Source organism: Chiloscyllium plagiosum, unplaced genomic scaffold (assembly GCF_037043375.1).
Source record: "Chiloscyllium plagiosum isolate Xiang-an unplaced genomic scaffold, Cpla_swu_hap1 HiC_scaffold_8, whole genome shotgun sequence".
Lineage (NCBI taxonomy): Eukaryota > Metazoa > Chordata > Chondrichthyes > Orectolobiformes > Hemiscylliidae > Chiloscyllium > Chiloscyllium plagiosum.
Window position 1 is genome coordinate 65,371,073 of NW_028270146.1, and position 22,807 is coordinate 65,393,879.

A 22,807-nucleotide genomic window follows, 5' to 3' on the forward strand; every position below is an offset into this window, starting at 1 on the left:
TATATACACAGAGGATGCTAAGTACCTGGAATGTGCTGTCAGAAGAGGTTGTGGAAACAGATACAACAACAATATTTAAGAGGCTTCTTGGCAGATATATGAATGAGCAGGGAATAGAGGGTATGGACAGCATAGAGGCAAAAGGTTTTTACTTTAGAATAACATCATGTGTTATATAGTCTTGGTGGGTTAAGAGGGGCTGTTCTTGTGCTGTACTGTTCTTTGTTCCTGATGTCAGCATTTTATCCTTTCAAACCTGCTCCACCATTCTATAAGATATTGATTGACCTTATTACGGTCTCAACTCCATTTTCCTGTGGGCCATCCCATAGCCCTTGATTCCTTTGTTTATGAAAACTCTAACTCAGTTTTGAACAAATTCAGCGATCATATTCAAACAGGGAAGATAGTTCCACATATTAAACAGCCTAAGAGGAAAAAATATACTCATCTATGTCTTCAAAGGTGGTTCTCGATCTTCCCTAGTTTCAATTGCCCCCACAATAGAAAACATCCTCCTGCTATCAGCCTATCAAATCTTTATTGGATCTTATGTTGGAATAGGCTCACCTCTCATTCTTCTCAACTCCAGTGGACACAGGTCAAACTTTCTTCATGAGAAGCCATTCATCTCAGGAATAAGGTTAATGAACCTTAACTGAAATGTTTCTCACAAATTCATTTTCTTTCTCAGATAAGGAGACAATGACTGCATGGAATACTCCAGATATGGACTCACCAAGGTCATGTACAGCTGCAGTAAAGAAAAAGTTTATATTCCAGTCCCCTGGCAATAAATAGCAACATCCCTCTTGTCTTCATCACGCCTGACCAGTGTACCAGCTTGGTGATTAATATAGCCAGACAACCTGATCCTCCTGGACTACTGAGTTCTTCAAATCCCTCTCCATTTAAAATGGTAAACAATTTTTATATTCTTCTTGCCAAAGTGGAAAAGTTCACATTATATTCCATCTGCTAAGTTTTTACCCATTTGCCTAACCAATCTATATCCCTTTGGAGACTCTTAACTCCCTTTGATAATGTACTGTCGTGTTTCTCTAGCATACAGCTGCTGAAGTCAATCTTTATACTGAAGAGCCTTTTAGGCCCGGATACTTTGGAAAAGATGTGCACTGATTAAATAGGTCAATTTTGTGTGGGTTATTGTTTGGTCAAATAATTTTGTTCTACAAACCCAAAAGGCTGAGCTTTTAACTAGAGATTTTAAACATTTCTTTTGCAAAATTAAACAATGTAAACATTTTTGCATCTTAGTTCTAAATATGAAATACAGAAAATAGCTTAATTTTTAGACAAACCTTTAGAAAATATAGTCAATTTAGCCACAAAGCTACTATTTTTCTGGCCTCCAACTCTATTATGTCATGTGTGGAATTCCTATTAGTAGTTGTGCTATTTGATTGCATTGATAGCTGCATAATTTTAGGCTTTGGCCAACTGTAATACTGACATTTTAACTATTGTAGGGTTTCTGATTTGTACTCAGTAATTTGCTGATTTTAGTTGGTTTGAATCAACCCCAGATCCCGATTCTAGACACTGGACTTATTTAGGGAATGTGAAATGAAGAAGGCAGTAGACAGGTATTTCAGGGCAAAAGAATCTCTGCATTTATTTAAAAACAAAATGGTAAGTATAGTACAAGAAATAAATATACATGTAATAAATGATAAAATTAATACTATTACACAGAGGACAGTAATGAAATACACTATTAAACACTATGAGAACCTAAACAGCAGTTTTAATCACAGACACTTTAATTGGGCTTCCTACCGTTGGGGTCCTAGTGCACTGTCACCACCCGCCTTCCCCTCCCTGCTAGCTAGGGTGGAAACTTTGGGATCTCAGGAGTTTCAGCTCACCACTGAGAAAATGCAATTTTAAAGTATGTCCAGTTACTGAGTGTTTGCTGTTCTCTTGGTTCAGAACAGGCCTGTGTCTGGAAGCTCTTGTTTGGATAGCACTTGGTAGGCTTCCCTCCTCTTGGATATCCTTGGTTGCAATGACACCCTTGGTTTGTCTTCCCGATGCAGCTTCTCTGTTCAGCCTCGCCGGTTCGTTGTTCTGAAGCTGCTTGTTGGGGCTGGAGCCTGTGAGGAAGCCATTTCTGCAGGAGCTTGTTGAAAAACGCTATCCCCTCAGGTCAGATCAGGGCTAGCAGTTATACAGACTAGCAGTTATTTCCCCTCAAATCTGTGCCATCCATTGTGTTTCTGGTGTTTCCTTTTGAAGTCATTAGGCTTCCCCCAATAGTTAAGGGTATGTGTAAATAGTTTGATTGAAGTTGAATTTCAATATCTGTGTACCTCCGTACCGTCAGTGCTGGCTAGCCTAAGGTGTAAAAGTTAATTTCAGTCTACAGTGGTAGGTTTTGTTGATTATTCTCTCAGAGTAAATTGGAACTCCAGGCTGAAAGTGGTTCCAAGCAGTCATCTCGCTGTCTGTGTACTTTTTCCCAGAGTTTAGCCCAGGTGCCCCCTTTACTTATAAAAGTTTTGAATAGTCCAGGTTTGTGTCCAGTATTTCAGGTGATGGGGATTTTTGCTCAATCCTAGACTGTACCTCTAAGCAATTAGGGGTGGCATGGTGGCTCAGTGGTTAGCACGGCTGCCTCACAGCTCCAGGTACCCGGGTTCAATTCCCGCCTCGAGCAATTGTCTGTGTGGAGTTTGCACATTCTCCCCATGTCTGCCTGGGTTTCCTTTGGGTTCTCCGGTTTCCTCCCACAATCCAAAGATGTGCAGGTTAGGTGAATTGGCCTGGCGAAATTGCCCGTAGTGTTAGGGGAATGGGTCTGGATGGGTTGCTCTTTGGAGGGTCGGTGTGGACTTATTGGGCCAAAGGGCCTGTTTCCACACTGTAGGGAATTGAACAATAACATATATTCATTTCAGAGTAGAAGTGTTTACTTTTCAATCACAACTCCATTTACAATTTCTGTGGAATATATAATGTGTGTACCAACAATTGTTTAATTATCCAGAATATTTTGTTATATAACAGAAGGAATTAGTTGGGTCGATTTGAAAGATTCCACAACAATTCAGGGGTGAATTTGAAGAAAATAAGATGGATAATATACTGAGAAGCAGAGAGGTATTTCATATCCACATTTACTAATCACTTAATACTCTAGGTCAGGAGGAGTTGAGGCAGCCTCTCAAGAGGCAAGTTGCTTTAGTATCAATTCTCATATGATGATCTGAATTTAGCAGCTGATAAATCTGCTTTGGGCTTCAACGTATAGTACATTAAAGTTGGACATTTTCCAAGAAGTTCTGCTGAAAGACATGTCGACAGAAATAGCTGATAAGTTTCTGGCAGTCTTTAGCTGAAGGACAGTTATAGAGACATGTACTAATGCATCTATCTGCAATGAGGGAAGCAATTGCTGCTGAGGCACAGCAACTTCTAGTTTGTTGTCAAGAGGATGATAACAATGTAATTCTGCTTTATGTTGAGTTGTGTTGATCTAAAAGCTACAGAATGGAAGTTGAAATTGCTTTCTGAGCCCTAAATGAGAGTTTGAATGTAGATTGGCAAATTGCTTTAGGATCATGACAATTATCATTAAGGAGAAGAATAAATTGGTTGTTTTTGGCATCAGAATGCCTTCAAGGATGGATTCAGATGTCAAAGTCTTAGTGAGCCTTTAATTTTGGCATACAAGTCCTCTGTAGCCCAAGGAACTATGTTATACTCTAGAGATACATATTGATCAGATGTCAGAGGTAGGTTCTTTCCTCAGAATAGTAAGGGTGTGGAACAGTAGTAGATTCACCAACTTTTAAGAAGCATTTAAATGGTCATTGGATAAACACATGATAATGAAAAGTGTAGGTTAAATGGGCTTTAGATTGATTTCACAGGTTGGTGCAATATCGAAGGCCGAAGAGCCTGTACTGCACTGTATTGTTCTATGTTCTCAGACATAGTTGTCAATTGTTATGATCCCAGCTAATGGTAATATTGGACAATAGAGACTCCAGACTGAAACCTAGCTTGACAGATCACAAGTTTTATTTTTTGCAACTGACTTACTGTGGTCATTGAAAAGATGAAGTTATTAATGTATTTTTAACAAAAATAATAAAAAGGGAAAGATACACTACTTGAGAACAAGTTGAAACAAACAGTCTTATTGCATATATCATAAATAAAGATTCAAGCCACAACCTTACACATATTCAGACATAGAGTCACAGAGTCATACAGATATATAGCATGGAAACAGACCCTTCAGTCCAACTCGTCCATGCTGACCACATATCCCAATCTAATCTAGTCCTATTTGCCAGCACTGGCCCATATCCCTCTAAACCCTTCCTATTCATATACTTATCCAGATGCCTTTTAAATGTTGCAATTGTACCAACCTCTACCACTTCCTCTGGCAGCTCATTCAATATATGCACTGCCCTCTGCATGAAACGGTTGCCCCTTAGATCTCTTTTATATCTTTCCCTTCTCACCCTAAACCTATGTCCTCTAGTTCTGGACTCCCCCACCCCAGGGAAATTACTTTGTCTATTTATCCCATCCATGCCCCTCATGATTTTATAAACTTCTATAAGGTCACCCCTCAGCCTCCGACACTCCAGCGAAAACAGCCCCAGCCTATTCAACCTCTCCCTATAGCTCAAATCCTCCAACCCTGGCAACATGCTTGTAAATCTTTTATGAACCATTTTAAGTTTTACAACATCTTTCCGATAGGAAGGAGACCAGAATTTAATCAGATGATGGAAATTAATATACATAATCATAATTACCCCCACAGGGGTGGAATAAATTGAATGATGTGATGTTGTAATGAACATAGGATACTCGCACAGGAAGTGACCTCCTTGAGTTTACCTCGCAGCATAGACACCTCATATCAACCTCCACCGAATGTGGATAAATTCCCAGCAACAGCCATTTATGGGCCACAATTAAGCACAATCAAGTGGGACACCCACCATGGGAAAACTATCACTAATATATTGGGATATACAAATGACAATGTTGTTATTCAGAGCAGAATGAGGACAGAATAGAGCAAAGAGGAATACATTTAAAGAGAAAGAAAGAATTTAAACATCTTTGGAGGAGTGTATTCAGTAACGTTTTTAAATTTATTCAGTTGTGAGAGGTGGGCATTGCTAGCTGGCCAGCATTGATTGCCCATCCCCAGTTGCCCTTGAGACGTTGGTGGTGGGCTGTCTTCTTGAACTGCTCAATTAAGGAGGGAATTCCAGGATTTTGACCCACTGACAGTAAAGGAATGGCAATATATTTCCAAGTCAGGATTTGTGTGACTTGCAAGTGGTGGTGTTCCCATGTATCTGCTGCTCTTATCCTTTTAGATGGAACTGGTCATGATTTTGAAGGGTGCTGTCTAAGGATCTTTGGTGAATTTCTGCAGTGCATCTTGTAGATAGCACATACTGCTGCTACTGAGCGTTGGTGATGGAAGGAGTGGATGCACGTGGATATAGTGCCAATCAAGCGGGTTATTTTGTCCTGGATGATGTCAAGACTCTTGACTGTTGTTGGAGCTGCACTCATCCAGGCAAGAGGGGAGTATTCCATCACCCTCTGAATTTGTGCCTTGCAGATGGTGTGTAGGCTTTGGGGAGTCAGGGAGTAAGTTCTACGCCGTAGTATTCTTAGACTCTGGCCTGCACCTGTAGCCATTGTGTTTATGCGGTGAGTTCAATTGTGTTTCTGATCAATGATACCCCTTAGGATGTTTATAGTGGGGGATTCAGTGATGGCAAAACTATTGAAGGTCAAGGGACAGTGGTTAGATTGTCTCGTATTGGTGATGGTCATAGGCTGGCATTTGTGTGGCATGAATGTCACTTGCCACTTGTCAGCCCATGCCTGGATTTTGTACAGATCTTGTTGTATTTTTACATGGGATGCTTCAGTTTCTGAGGGGCAACACAGTGGCTCAGTGGTTAGCACTGCTGCCACACAGCACCAGGGATCCAGGTTCGATTCCACCCTCGGGTGACTGTCTCTGTGTGGAGTTTGCACTTTCTTCTCACGTCTGCATGGATTTCTGCTGAGTGCTGTCATTTCCTGCCACAGTTCAAAGATGTGCACGTTAGGTGGATTGGTCGTGCTATATTACCCATAGTGTTTAAGGATGTGTAGATTAGCCACAGGAAATGCAAGATTTCAGGGATAGGGTAGCATGATAGGTCTGGGTGGGGTGCTCTTTGGAGGATCAGTCTGGACTCATTGGGCCAAATGGACTATTTCCACACTGTATGGATTCTATGAGTTGTGGACAGTGCCGAACATTGTTCATTTAACATAAACTGAGTTTCTGGATTAATAGTCCAGCAATAATACCACAAGGCCATCTCCTCCTCTTGTATTGTACAGAGGTAAATAAAGCATAGCACTGCACTGAGGAGAGCAAGAGACTCATCCTTTAGGATGAAGATAAACTCAGGTTGCTAGAAATAAAGAGGAGTGGTAACCGGTAAGATGCAGTATCTCACAGAGCATATTTGTAGACTTCCACAGCCCAGAGATAATTAAGAAGTAGTATCAAAGAATGCTAGCAGTGGCATTTACATAAAACACCATGGGATATATGTGTTGGGGTGGGAGCATGCAACGGTCATAACACCACTGTGATAGCATCCAATTTTATATTCCACTTGTTATTCTGCCCCTCAAAATTCAGCTGCCGACCTCGTTTCAATAATAGTACTCAACTGTCACTAATGGACCCTTGAGAGGCACTTTGCCCTTTTACTATATTCAAACTTGAATACCTAATGGACAGTGACACTTGGGTCAGATGGGTCTGGGAATAAAAAGGAGAAAGAGGATGGGGTCCAAGTGGTCAAATAATAATGGTGTGGCACTGGGAGGAAATCTCATTTTTCTGCTAGCTCTGAGTGAGGCAGATCAAAAACTTACAGCTGATATAGTCCTCAGATACCCCTCAGATTGACCAGAAAGTCCTGAGCAGAGTAGTCCCAGTTACTGTACTCATCATTGGCCTTGTTGTTTCAGTCATTCAGCAGCAATGCCTGGAAAACCCACCTTTAACATGTAGGCAGTGCTCATTATTCTGAGCCTGAAGTAAGTGCTGCTTGTTTCTTTATTTCCACATGGGGAAATTGAAAGCAGGTCCAATTTCTCATTTTACAGTTAGAGATTAGAAAATATATAAGATGAACATGTAATTGGAGCAAAGGACCTTCTAGAGATGAAAACTGCTTCATAATCCATACCTCTTTAAATATTCTTGGCAATTTTAAACCAGTTCTTATACTGTTTTGAAATGGTAAAGAAATTGTTTCAAGTTAAAATATTTTCATAAGCACTTGACACTCAACCATGAATTATTTTCAATGGTCGCTCCCTATAGTAAATGCCCTCAGCATTTTTTTCACTTCGACTTTAAAACAAGGTTGTCGGCTGAACCTATTCTCTTATTGTTCTCTCTGTAATAAGTCATACAATTGTTGATTTATTGCGACTGATGCTTAACTAATTTGTGTCACATAATTCATCCATTCTCGTTTGAGTTGTAGGCAATCTCAGCATCTAAAAATACAAAGAAATTCTTCCATAACTCAGCAGCAATCTAGAAATAATCTAAAGCAATTTTGGATTCAATGGGAAAGGAGAGAATAAAATTACAGAATCCACATTCAAATACTTGTTTATTAATTAAATATTGCAAACTGTCTCAACCAGTATCAACTGTATCTGTGAGGATGCTTTAAAAGCAAATCTGTGATTGGTCTCTTGCTGAAATAAAATTGTTCTGCTGTGCTATGATAACCAATCTTGCCCTTTCTGTAGCTTATCAAGAGTCCAGCAAGTACAGCACAGGCAAACGAAGTTTGGGTTCATTGTGATTTCTGGCACCTCATAAGAATGAAGCTCAGTTCAGCAGTAGTTTATCACTTCCACAAGTTGCTGACACACCAGCTTTGAAAATGATACATTAGAAGAATCAAACCATCCAAAGAAGCTAGATTGTCACTCTTCAGTTTTTGGAGACCAATCACACAGAACGTTGATGCGAAATCTATTGGCATGAGTTTAAAATAAAACTCACCACTTAGCATTGTCATATCTCACTGGCAGCTTGTTTTCCCCATTAGCCAAAATAGTTCCTGTAAAAAACAAATCAGATATGAAATCTCCAATCGGATGTGCCTCTAATCTGAATGTAAAGAAGAAATATTGTTGAAAAAGGAACATTAACAATAGCTGAGATTTATAATGAGGCATTTCTGAGGAAAATGTCCCAGAGAGGAAACAGCTGCAAACTATTACAAAGAAAGATCAAGCAGCAAGCAAGAGCAAAAAGGTAGCAAGGGGGAGGAAGTTACAAAATGATGTTTTTGAGAGCATCAAAATGATGTTTTGTCAGCGATGGTGCATACGCAACAGGCCAGAATCAGAGCTTGCAATGGGCTGGGAAGTTTACCAATAAAAGGGTTAAAATTAAAGCATATTAAACTTGTTTAGGACCATCCTTACCAAATATTCAACTTCATAATTCATTATGGAAAATAAAGTTGAGTTGAGCATTTAGGTTGCAGATTCCCACTATTCTGAAGAAGAGTTACACGGAGACATGAAACTTTAACGTAGTTTCTCACACCACACTGATGCTGCCAGACCTGTGGAGACATTTCTCAAAGTCTTATTTTTATCCTATACTCATCGGGACAATTCACAAGAATGTCAATTCAGGGCAAAAAAAAGTCAACATTTATACAACATAAGAAGAGAATGCTGATTGTTTGGCGAATAGATTCCGACTGGTTGAGGCATGGTCATGAGAAAGCATCATTAATTGGGACATTCCCTGTGACAATGCCTCGACAAATTAGAGTCCACTTGCCAAACAATTAGCATCCATCCTCTTATGCAGTGTAAGTACTGCTTTTCCTGCAAAGTGTACTGATGAATGCAAGACAAAAGGCATTTACCAGCAATATTTATACAATGAAAAATGGCCTTTGGAAAAAGCAGAGAGAATGATGGAAAAGAGCAGATCAGGGAGCATTGGTGATGGAGGGAGTGGATGCTCGTGGATATAGTGCCAATCAAGCGGGCTGTTTTGTCCTGGATGATGTCAAGACTCTTGACTGTTGTTGGAGCTGCACTTATCCAGGCAAGTGGGGAATATTCCACCACACTCCAAATTTGTGCCTTGCAGATGGTGTGTCGGCTTTGGGGAGTCAAGAGATGTCCAGAAGGTTGTAGAGGGGGAACCTTCTGATGCATGAGATCGGCTGGATGGCTATGAAGATGTCCAGAACTGGTGTGTCTCAATGAGGTCATCCAGGAAGACACTGAGAGGGACATAATCTGGTCTAGCAGAGATTCAGCAAATTTGGGAATAAGTACATTGCTGTGAATGTCGCAAATATACACTGACACAGGAAGGATAACAATGCAAAAGGATTTAATAGTATTAGCAATGGGCACCTGGTGCCATCTGAAGACTTCCCACCAAATCTGTCAGATACGTCTACGACTTCTCTTATTGACAGACACTGAATGCCCAGTTGAGAGACCTGGCATCAGGAAGAGTGAGGTGCCATTGAAAAGCCCCCTCCCTATTCTGCATTTATCCATGGGTCCCCTCCCCAAGTTGCCATATTACTCCATTTACCTGCAGGGATCCAGTGACAAACCATTGTGAGGATCTGACAACAACCAGCAGTGCTGGCAAAACCACTGACCACTCTCAGGGGTGTGACTAGGATCTTGATCAGATGGGAAGCCTGAAGCTGTCTGGGTAAGTGTCTAACTGCACTTTTGCACTTTCAACTGCATCTCCAACACTGCCGGCAGAGGCAGAGCTCAGTGGTGAGTCCAGCCAGCAGCACAGAAAGAGACCTGATGATGACCATGGCTGTCACTGTTCAGGATTTAAGGCAGGGAAGAATTGGAAAGCCAGAGAAGGGGAGAAAGGACTAGGATGTCAGGGTCTGATGGCCAAGTAGCACAGAAGGAAGGTTGAGATGGTATCTTGGGTGGTGCCCCTGATGCACCCAAGGCATGGCCTGAATGGAGGTCTCCCCTTTCACTCTGCCTTTCTCAAGTGGCTATTGAGAAATGGGCTCTCCTCTCTATCTGATTGTCCACACTGTGTCTTGGCATGGGTCGCATAGTTATTCTATTCTCCATTTATACACGATAGGTGGCTGCCATTTACAGTGTTTGCCCATCGCGTGTATGATGGGGTCAAGCTCAGCATGGAGGGAGAAGGTGATGGGCTGGCCAATGTGATATGCCTCTGCATCAGAAACAATTGGTCAGGACAGTAAGAGCTGGCCCAATATCTTCAAACACCAATTTTAGATGATTTTCCGAAAGGCAAGTCTTATCAGGCCTGCTCCAGCATTGACACACCTCCATAATTCTCAATTTGGGCCATGTTTCACAGGAGGTTGAAGATGGAAGAGAGAGTGCAACACAAGACCAGCCCCAGCTCCCAATTCTCACCTCTGGTGGGAAAAATCTGGTTACACAAATGAATTAATTCTCACAATCATGCCATGTTATTAAAGTCCAGGAATCCTAGCCTATTTCTTGGGAACTCCAGAAATAACTTCCATACCATAACCAGTGTTGCCTGTTCCTAAGATTGTCCTTTGCCCTCACACTGTTGGAATATTGTGTGCAATTCTGATCTCCTTCCTATCGGAAAGATCTTGTGAAACTTGAAAGGGTTCAGAAAAAATTTACAAGGATGTTGCCAGGGTTGGAGGATTTGAGCTATAGGGAGAGGCTGAACAGGCTGGGGCTGTTTTCCCTGGAGCGCCGGAGGCTGAGGGGTGACCTTATAGAGGTTTACAAAATTATGACAGGGACGGATAGGATAAATAGACAAAGTCTTTTTCCTGGGGTGTTGGAGTCCTTAACTAGAGGGCATAGGTTTAGGGTGGCAGGGGAAAGATATAAAAGAGACCAAAGGGGCAACGTTTTCACGCAGAGGGTGGTACGTGTATGGAATGAGCTGCCAGAGGAAGTGGTAGAGGCTAGTACAATTGCAACATTTAAAAGGCATTTGGATGGGTATATGAATAGGAAGGGTTTAGAAGAATATGGGTCGGGTGCTGACAGGTGGGACTAGATTGGGTTGGGATATCTGGTCGGCATGGACGGGTTGGACCGAAGGATCTGTTTCTGTGCTGTACGTCTCTATCACTCTATAAGTCTAGCAGAATGCTGGATTTCTACTTTCAAATAAATGTGTGTTAGAAAGCCTGTAGTGTATTCTTAACTTGAAAAATCAGGAGAAAAGGAATTACAAAGGCTGCTCATTTACATTTCACAATAATAGACAGAACTATGGATTTCATTCCTGAAGCATCAGTATTGGTCCTGAATACTTGATTATTTAATCTTGTAAGTCAGTTGCCCTAATGCTACCTACTGCATGGCATAAACACCCCTATTGTCATAAAACAAATATATCTTTTAACTCACCATAAGTACTGCCAAAGATCTATCCATCATAGTAATAAAGCTGACAGTTCCAATTGCCCATTTATTTATGACAAATAAAAATTCACCTTTTCTCTGTGTTATTCCTTAAAATTGAAAACCATTTAGCCAACTAAAGTAAGCCATAGTGAGCCAGTAACAGATGGAAATAAAATGAGCCTGTCAGCTAATGTTTGACATAGAAACACAAGAAAACATTGACCAAGTTTATTTTTCTTGTTCCAACTTGTTGAATAAAATGCAATAAATGGAGAGAAATTTGAACATTTATTAATCATCAAACAGTTTCCATGACATCCCAATGAAAAGATGTGAAGTGCTTCTGTACATTTGACTTCAATCTTCAAAATGATTAATATAACATTATTAGTTCAATATAGCAAATAAATTGATTAAATAGACTATGAACAACTGACTGATATAACAATCAAATAATTGAATATTTATAGTGTCACAACCTTTCATAATTTAGATAATGAATGAAAAATATCATAAGTACATTTACTCTTTTACAAAAATACACATCAAAAATATTTAATTGGCTGTAAAGTGCTTTAGAATGTCCCATTGCCACAAAAGAACATTTTCATGCACGTCTTATTTTTCATTGATACTTTATAGTTAATTATAAACATACCCTATTTCTTTCTTGCGCCCTCACCTGACATTGTTAACTGGTATAAATTATAATTGCTAAGGTACTGCCAAATAGATTAACTACTCTTTCTGATAACTCACTTCAACTTAACTGAAATCATCATGAATTGAAACTTTGCAGAAAACAAATCAAATAAGCTTTGAAATTGAACTGCAGTTGTTTTGTTCAAATTGTCTAGGTGGATTGAATGGTGTTAACTTAACAGTCAGCAACTTGTTTTGTGCTTCAGTATTTCCTTGTGCTCCTAGTGCTGACTCTACACTGATGTGCAGTAACATCTTTCATTTATCAGCAGTGCAATACAAGTTTTATCATTAGAGTGGTGCTGGAAAAGCACAGCAGGTCAGGCAGCATCCGAGGAGCAGGAAAATCGACGTTTCAGGCAAAAGCCCTTCATCAGGAATCTGATGAAGGGCTTTTGCATGAAACATCGATTTTCCTGCTCCTTGGATGCTGCCTGACCTGCTGTGCTTTTCCAGTACCACTTTAATCTAGACTCTGGTTTCCAGCATCTGCAGTCCTTGTTTTAACCCTGTGTTTTACCTTTTTAACAAGTTTCTTCATGTCTGGTTGGCCCATTAAAAGAAAATCCCAACCATGAGGCACCCTTCATTTCCATATTCAATGACTAAATGTGTCTTTTGTGAAAGACGTTGCTGATTTTTCATTAATTTTATGTTATTCTTTTATCAATTTTGACTTGAAGCTGTGAACTGGAAACAGTGGGCTAAAGATGACTTTTGGACTCTAGGTAACATATTGTGCTAAAAGGAAACTAGACCAAGCAAACTTTAATCATGAGGCCAGGCCTGGAAGTTAATTACAGGTTGGTTCCTGAGCAAGGTAATGCAAATGCCTCATCACCAGAAGGAGAATAATATTAAAACAGTCAGCTGAAGTTAGGCATGAATGAGATCCGTACCTGGAAATTAGTTCCAGCAAGTCTGAAAGGAAGGCATGTCAAGCAGATGTTGAATGAAGACTGGGACCTTGTAAAAGAGATGGTCAGTCTGTCAGGGAGTGGTCAGAGTTTAAATTGTGTTTTGGACTGTGTTTTCTTTGAGAAATAGAGTCTGGCTGTTGATGCTATAGCATGAAGGTTTGAAAGCTCCTGCATTGCATCCCTTATCAGCTCTTGAATGTTTAGAGAATATAGAACTAAATATTATTGATGTTATATTGAATGAACCGTAAAAGGTAAACCTGATCAATATCTTCAGAAAATCAAACGAGAAGCAATCATATGCCATGGAACTATCACAATGTGAAAATCATTTAGTTAATCTGGATAGATTTGTTATTTTTATTTATCTCTTAAGTGTGTGTTCATCTGTCTGTCGTATAAATGGAGATGAAAACAAATGGCCTTTTTTTTGGTTTTATAGCATAGTCCACTTAGATTATTTTGTTGTTTAGTGTTACTCTGCTAAAACTAATATATCATTAATGAATTTCTACATGTTTTATTTCAGAAACAGACCAATGAACAGAATAAATTATTCACAGAGTCTGGGATGGATTCTACAGTCATCCCTGCCTCAGCTGAGGGCCACACTCTCTCAGAATTGCAAAGGACCCACTCTGTACGACATCCTCAGGAGAATCCATACTCTCAACAAACAGTATTTCAATTCCATCTCAAACATCAAAAACTGTAAGTACAACAAACTTTTATCTACCCACCTCCATAACCAGCGCTCCTCAAACATTCCAGAAGATTCCCCTGGCCTCAGAAACTACTCAGACGCCATTAGCCATGCGGTTGATGCAGCTGCCACGCTGATTGATGATGTCACTTCCACCCCAATTATGGCCACTCCCACAACCACTTCCACCCCTCACAATTCCTCATGCATCACATGTGACATCACTGCCGCCCTTCACATCATCGCTGATGCCACACGCTCAGTGACTTCCGCCACCCCTACTGCCGTGGTCACCACCACTTCCGCCCCCACCAGCGCCACTCACATGCATTCTGCTGACATGCCCCCCACAGACCCCACTGTCACTATCCCCACCCCCCCAGAACTCCGAGGGGAACACTACCCCTGCTCATGACTCCACCCCCACCACCACACCCACTCCAGTTACAGGTTCCGCCCCCACTCCCAGCTCCACACCCACACCCACACCAGATCCCAACTCCCAGCCCTGCCGAGTTTTCACCCTCCCTCCAGACCTCCCCCTCACTGAGGATGAATGATCAGTCCTCAACAAAGGACTCACCTTCATCTCCCTCCGTCCATGCATCAATGAATTTAATACACGCCGTGACGTCGAACAATTCTTCCATCGCCTCCGCCTCAGAGCTTATTTTCACAATCAGGATTCCCACCCACCTTCCGAGGACCCTTCGTCCACCTCCAACACACTGCATCCACCTGGACACCCCGCGCTGGCCTATTACCTGCCCTCGATCCCTTCATTTCCAACTGCCGGCAGGACATTAACCGCCTCAACCTGTCTACCCCTCTCCCCCACTCCAACCTCTCACCCTCACAACGTGCAGCCCACCAATCCCTCTGCTCCAATCCCAACCTCACCATCAAGTCAGCGGATAAAGGGGGCACAGTGGTAGTCTGGCGCACTGACCTCTACAACGCTGAAGCCAAACACCAACTCGAGGACACCTCTTCCTACTGCCCCCTCAACCATGACCCCACCCCCCATCACCAAATCATCATCTCCCAGACCATACACAACCTCATCACCTCAGGAGATCTCCCACCTACAGCTTCCAACCTCATAGTCCGGGAACCCCGCACTGCCCGGTTCTACCTCCTTCCCAAGATCCACAAGCCTGACCACCCTGGCCAACCCACTGTCTCATCTCTACCTACCCTCGACACTGTCCTATCCCCCCTAGTCCAGGAACTCCCCACATACGTTCGAGACACCACCCATGCTCTCCACCTCCTCCAAGACTTCCGTTTCCCCGGCCCCCAACGCCTCATCTTCACCATGGATATCCAATCCCTCTACACCTCCATCCACCATGACCAGGGCCTCCAAGCCCTCCGTTTTGTCTTCTCCAGACGTCCCCAACAGTACCCTTCCACCGACACTCTCATTCGTTTGGCTGAACTGGTCCTCACCCTTAACAATTTCTCCTTCGAATCCTCCCACTTCCTCCAGACCAAAGGGGTAGCCATGGGCACATATATAGGCCCCAGCTATGCCTTTCTCTTTGTTGGCTACGTAGAACAGTTGATCTTTCGTAATTACACCGGCACCACTCCCCACCTCTTCCTCCGCTACATTGATGACTGCATTGGCGCCACCTCGTGCTCCCGTGAGGAGGTTGAGCAATTCATTAACTTCACCAACACATTCCACCCTGACCTTAAATCTACCTGGACCATCTCTGACACATCCCACCCCTTCCTGGACCTCTCCATCTCCATTAATGATGACCGACTTGACACTGACATTTTTTACAAACCCACTGACTCCCACAGCTACCTGGATTACACCTCTTCCCAACCTACCTCTTGCAAAAATGCCATCCCATATTCCCAGGAGGACCAGTTCCACCACAGAACACACCAGATGACCTCCTTCTTTAGAGACCGCAATTTCCCTTCCCACGTGGTTAAAGATGCCCTCCAACACATCTCGTCCACATCCCGCACCTCTGCCCTCAGACCCCACCCCTCCAACCGTAACAAGGACAGAACACCCCTGGTGCTCACCTTCCACCCTACCAACCTTTGCATAAACCAAATCATCCGCCGACATTTCCGCCACCTTCAAACAGACCCCACCACCAGGGATATATTTCCCTCCCCACTCCTTTCTGCCCTCCACAAAGACCGTTCCCTCCATGACTACCTGGTCAGGTCCATGCCCCCCTACAACCCACCCTCCCATCCTGGCACCTTCCCCTGCCACCGCAGGAACTGTAAAACCTGCGCCCACACCTCCTCCCTCACCTCTATCCAAGGCCCTAAAGGAGCCTTCCACATCCATCAAAGTTTTACCTGCACATCCACTAATATCATTTATTGTATCCGTTGCTCCCGATGCGGTCTCCTCTACATTGGGGAGACTGGGCCTCTCCTAGCAGAGCCCTTTAGGGAACATCTCTGGGACACCCACACCAATCAACCACACCGCCCCATGGCCCAACATTTCAACTCCCCCTCCCACTCTGCCGAGGACATGGAGGTCCTGGCCTCCTTTACCGCCGCTCCCTCACCACCAGACGCCTGGAGGAAGAACGCCTCATCTTCTGCCTCGGAACACTTCAATCCCAGGGCATCAATGTGGACTTCAACAGTTTCCTCATTTCCCCTTCCCCCACCTCACCCTAGTTCCAAACTTCCAGCTCAGCACTGTCCAGACTTGTCCTACCTGCCTATCTCCTTTTCCACCTATCCATTCCACCCTCTCCTCCCTGACCTATCACCTTCATCCCCTCCCCCACTCACCTATTGTATTCTATGCTACTTTCTCCCCATCCCCACCCTCCTCTAGCTTATCTCTCCACACTTCAGGCTCTCTGCCTTTATTCCTGATGAGGGGCTTTTGCCCGAAACGTCGATTTCGCTGCTCCTTGGATGCTGCCTGAAATGCTGTGCTCTTCCAGCACCACTAATCCAGAATCTGGTTTCCAGCATCTGCAGTCATTGTTTTTACCCTGTTCAAAACAAAAACTGAACAACTGCAGATGCTGGAAATCTGAAACAAAAACAGAAACAGCTGAGGAAACTCAGCAGTGCCTGTGGAGAGAAAACAGTTAACATTTTGGGTGCATTGACTCTTCTTCAGAACAGTATTTTTCTGAAGGATCACGGGAACTGAAATGTTGACAGATACTGCCAGACCTGCTGAGTTACTCCGGTTATTTTTGTTTTTATTGGCTGTTCATAAGTCTGCTGGGGAAGCAGTGTGATCAGCTTGGAGAGTCTTTATAAGGTTTAGTTTTATTGTCCAGGAATGAGGAAGATGTGCCAAGCAGGCTAAGATAAAAGGTAGGGAGGAGGAACTTGGGGAGGGGCGTTGGGAATGCGATAGGTGGAAGGAGGTTAAAGTGAGGGTGATAGGCCGGAAAGGGGGTGGGGGCGGAGAGGTCAGAAAGAAGATTGCAGGTCAAGATTCCTAAAGAAGGGCTTATGCCCGAAACGTCCATTCTCCTGCTCCTTAGATGCTGCCTGACCTGCTGTGCTTTTCCAGCAACACATTTTTCAGCTCTGATCTCCAGCATCTGCAGTCCTCACTTTCTCTTAGTTTTATTGTGTTGTGAATACAGAAGTAGAAAGTCTGATATGGTTTGGCTGTCCATCTCAATGTTGTAACACTTTACACAATTCATAATGATACATAAACACAGCATTTGCATGAGAAAAGTCCTGGTTTTGATTCCAGACTGTGGATAGAATCATCCTCGCCCCTGAACAACATTGACAATACCAAGAAAGTTGGGAAAAAAGATGAGGGGGCCAACAAGGAGCTTCTAAATATCGAGAGCAAAAAGTCCCATTTCCCAACCAAATGTTGGATGGCGCTATGAAGTGCAAAATGCATATTTATAACATCCTATTATTATTATTTAATCTCACCTGATTAATATACTGTTCTGCCTTTCCCAACACACTAGATAGAAGCAAGACATCAAGATTTCCAATCAGGAAAGTCAGTGTGGTACCAGACAACTCCAGCTCACCACTTGCTCCTCTGGCCTATCACCTTGGCAGAGCACCAAGGTGATCTCAGGGCGCACTCCATGGGCAGCAATCACACACACAGTATATCTATGGACATTGGCATCCAATATACATCAGCCTCACTGTATCTCCAATCTACTTACTGTACAATTCTGCACTTTAGTGCACCAACATGTTTGATTGTAACAGGATTCCAAGGACTCCAGTTCCTGACATTGCACTCAAGGTCAGGAACACAACTCATGGACTGGGCCACACCATATCTCAGGGATCTGCATTCATTCTTTCAGCACTCACTCACTTTGTGCCTACTTCAGTGTTCACAACATCCCCACTTTGCATTTTTAAAAATGTTGGCACGTATGCAGAAAACACACTGCACTTGCAGCAACCAGTAGCAGTGCTTCAAAGTCTAAGGGGAGTAGTCCTCAGCCAGGTGTAAGGAATGTCCCCTCAGGCAGTGGGTCCCAACATGGCAAGTCAAGGACAGACTCCGACATCAGTCAAGGACTATATATATAGAATCCCTACAGTGTGGAAACAGGTCCTTCGGCCCAACAAGCCCATACCAACCCTCTGAAGAGCATCCCACCCAGACCCATCCCCCATCCTATTCCTATAATGCTGCATTTCCCACTGCTAACACATCCATCCTACACATCCCTAAACACTATGGGCAATTTAGCTTGGCCAATCCACCTAATTTACACATCGTTGGACTTGGTTAGCCATCTATTTGGGGTAGTCAAGGTCAGGGTGTCCCAAATCTCGACAATCCTGGGATTTGGACCAGGACGTGCCCTGTGGGTGCAGTGCAATCAGTTCCAGGAGTCACAGGAAAACACTCAGAGAGCTGATTGACATCAGCCATAGGTCTGGATGCTCAATGTTCAGGCTGTCTGTGTAAGGTGCTCAAGGGGCTGGATCACAGTCTGTCCATCCACACAAAGTGCTGGAGGGGGTTATTAGGGATCACCATGGGACAGAAACTGGGGAACTGATCATGAGGATTGGTGGCAACACACTGGGATACAGAGGAGATTACAATTGCGAGGGGAGCAAATCAATGTATAAATAGGAAAACAGTAGCCTATTAAAGTGAAGGGATAAAGCGGAATTGGAGTGGTCATGACAATCAGCAGCACCTTGGCTTTCATAGGAGAATGGGGAAAAAAATGACAGAATACTAATATGTCTGGCAGGTTTACTTAGTCTAGCTGGAGCTGGGCTGATTGTTGGTAAAGAGGGGCGATAAAAATTTAGACTGAAGGGCTTCATGGGAATGTGAGGAAGTTCCATGCATAAGCAGTTAATAGGAAAGGCTACCAATGAGAGAACGTATATACTGGGGGCTCACCAATAGTAAAAGACTGAGCCCAAGGCTCACTGCTGGAGGAGTGACTGCTAATTCTTTCCATCCTTGCTGAAAACAACACGTGTGCAATGGAGATGAAAGTGATTATTGTCACTCCTGGAGTGGACAAGTTATCAATTCAGATTGGTTTGAGGTCCTTCAAAGGGCAAACACACTACATAGAGAGTGAACCCATGTCATTAACCTTTGGTGTGCAGTCTAAATTGTTGCTCTAAGCAACCTTGACCTTATCATAGAGCATCAAGAACCAATATCAGTAACGTGTATGATGAACAAGCATGTCTGAGCTGGTGGAAGATACAGGAGACAGCTTTGACAATGAGTCCTCCTCATCATTCAAACTCACTTGCTTAGAAACAAAGCTTGGAGAAAATCATTTAAATCAATTAACTGAGTAACTTATGACAAAGAGAAAAAACAATTAAAGTGTTAAAGTCTTATTTTTTAAAACCCAATAAAGGAAAACAAACATCTTGCATAAAAATCAGTACATGCAGAATTCTTGGTAACAAGGAAAGGAGAACCAGAGCAAATAACTTTGGCTTTTATTTCTGCTACATAAATTTAAAGAAACTAGTTTTTAAGTAGGTAAGGATCACACAAAGCTGGTTCCTAAAAGGGTAACATTTGCTCACTTACCTATTTATATGGGATTTTTACTTCACCTCGGTTAACATTTCAGTAACAGAACAAAAGGCACTTTCAAGGAATTCCTGGCTAATTTGTAAATCTTGCCAAAACACCAGATGAGAACCACATGAAAGAGTTTAAGAACAAAAGGCATGTAATTGCTCAATTAAACTACAATAACACAAAATCAACAGATTTCAATTTCAGTTAACTAATTAGATCAGAAATAGGCTGTAATAGTAGTAATATAAAAAAAGCCCTTGTGACAAACCGGTTCATTTGTAACCTGTTTTGATAGATAAAGTAGATTGACAATATATAGAGTCTTTCCACTCCAACGCACATTTTGTTAATGCAAATTCTCTACAATGCAATTGACGAATTGGAAGACTGTTTCTAAAGCATGAAGTTTTAAAGCGTGTGTTGGTTATAACGTGATTTCGACCCCATTAGTTTAAACAATGCTGCTATTACATGATTTTCTTATAACATGAGATTGCATGAGAATGGAACTATCGTATTATAGCAGAACCCATTTTGTAAAGAGATAACAAAAATTGTAACAACAAACAACAGTGGTGCATGTAAAGAAGTGTGATGATACTGTGGCTTTAAGAGGTGTTTTTTGTTCTGACTTAAAAGTTGGAGCAATAGAAGCAGCCTGAATGGACATAGTGAAGCTCTCACACATTCAGGATTTTTAGTTAGCTTTCAACAATTGTTGCTGGGGTTCTGAAGAGTTGAAAGGAAGTGAATGTCTCCCAGTTGCTACACTCTCTTGCTCAAAATGATCTTTTGATGTTCTTTCCTCTTGGATTGGAGATTTGCATGTGAGACAATATGTCTTTCTGACCTTGCCTTTGCAAAGGTTGTGCTTATGGGATGTTACTATATTGGAACAGTTATTGTTTAGTAGTAAAATAATCTATTATTCTGTTAAGTTTTCCAACAGAGTCGAATTATTCTTAGCTATTCTTTCTTTTGATGCATTTTGTTGTATTGAATGCTTATAATCCTTTTCCCAGGGATGGGGAATCAAAAACTAGAGGGCATAGGCTTAAGGTGAGAGGGGAAAGATTTAAGAAGGATCTGAGGGGGCAACTTCTTCACGCAGAGAGTGGTATGGCAGCCAGAGAAAGTGGTTGAGACAAGTACAATAGCAACATTTTAAAAATATTTGGATAGGTACATGGATGGGAAGGGTTTAGAGGAATTTGGATCAAACGTGGTCAGTTAGAACTAGCTGAGGGGGCACCACAGTCAGCATGGACCATTTTGGGTCAAAGGGTCTGTTTCCATGCTGTATTACTCTATGACTCTATGACTGTATAACTATCATAAATAAGTTGTGTTTTGCTTAATGTTGAATGGTTTGACCAATTGAATTATATCTGGAACACAGCATTTGACACCTTTTAAAATAAGAAAAAATTATAGTCTTTGCGACCTTCTCAATATATTTTGAGGGGGTCTGGTCCATAACAAATCAGGGGCTTGTCTGGAATCAAAATCTCTAATTCCGGATTGGATTTAGAATTATAGGCAGTGAGTGCTAAGTGTTAATTTTTTTTATGGGTGCTGAATTCAGTTGGTTTAAACAGGGTGTGCTTGCTGTAATAATGGCTCTTTGAGTCATTAAGAGTTTCCTTGGGCCGGAAAAAAATCACTTTAGGAGTTTACAGAATGCGAGCAAGTCAAGGCTTTTGGAATTGACAGACAGCTGGAGTTGGGGTTGTTTTTGTCCATGCGAAAAGGAGAAGTAATTGCAGCATTTATAATTTATAATTGCTGGAAATGCCATTGGAATCTTTGGAAATGGCTAAAATTCAATTTAAAATGAAGCAGCTTGAATTAGAGACAAAAGAAAGAGGAAAGGAAGTGAAACAGTTTGAATTACGATTAAAAGCAGAGGAAAAAGTAAAGGAGAGAAAGGCCCTAGCAGAAGAAAGGGAGAAAGAGAGAGTCTGAACTTGGCAATTAGAGAAGAAAGTCAACTTAAAGGGAAGAGGTGAAGGTAGAAGCTCGGCTTAATGAGGTGAATAGTGATGACAAGCAAATTCATTACAGCCAAAGGCCAAGTGGGGATCTGTTTAAATATGTTCAAGTGTTGCTTAAGACAAGGACGTAGAAGTCTTTTTTTTATTTCATTTGAAAAAGTGGCTAAACAAATTAAATGGCTATTTACCATGTGGAGTTGTTGATTCAAACAAAGTTGGTAGATACAGCTAGTGAGGTATCCGCATCACTATCAGAGGAGGTATCTGGGGAATATGAAGAGGCGAAGCAAGCCATCTTAAGTGCATGTGAGCTAGTGCCAGAAACCGAAAGACAATGTTTCAGGAATCTAAGGAGGGAACGTGGTCAAGTGTACATTGAGTTTGAAAGAACCAAACAAAATAATTTTGATAGGTAGATAAGGGCATTGAAAATAGATCAAACATATGATGTTCTTAGACTCAATTATTTTCAACAAGTTCAAAAGTTCACTTCCTGAAGTAGTGAGAACTCTTGGAAGAGGAGAGAGTTAAGACTTCAAGAGTAGCAATGGAAATGGCAAGTGGTTATGAATCATTTCATAAATCGAAGCTTGGCTTCTGAATTGAATTGAATTGAATTTATTGTCACATATACCAAGGCACATTAAAAAGCTTTGTCTTGCAAGCAATACAGGCAGATCACAGAGTTAAGTAGCACAGATAAGTAAATAATAGTTAAACAGCGGCAAAAACAAAAACACAGGAGGGATAGAAATTGGGGAAAAGAGAAATGCTCAAGTGGTAAGAGAAAGGAGATCTTATTGATGATAATACAGATAGTTTACCACAGGGTAAAAAGGAAACCCATGAGAGGGAAAGAAAAATAGAAAAGCTCAGGTGTTTTCAATGCAATAAAAGTAGGCCATATGAAATCCCAGTGTTGGCAGTTTAGAAAAAGCACTGGGAAGACAGATGTGGGAAA

General features: G+C 42.0%; 1 long non-coding RNA gene across 2 annotated transcripts in view; it reads right to left on the minus strand.

Annotated features, from left to right (window-relative positions):
• Nucleotides 1-2,209: 2,209 nt before the first annotated feature.
• Nucleotides 2,210-22,807, minus strand: part of LOC122553660 (uncharacterized) — a 154,650-nt gene continuing 134,052 nt past the window's right edge. Inside the window, exons 3-5 of one of the 2 annotated variants that reach the window (XR_015757764.1) lie at nt 8,533-8,675; nt 8,105-8,162; nt 2,210-2,884 (exon numbers count right to left, since the gene is read on the minus strand). This is a non-coding gene — a long non-coding RNA (uncharacterized LOC122553660). Of the gene's footprint in view, nt 2,885-7,417; nt 7,585-8,104; nt 8,163-8,532; nt 8,676-22,807 lie in introns of those variants that run through there. The other variant, XR_015757765.1, reaches the window with a different exon arrangement.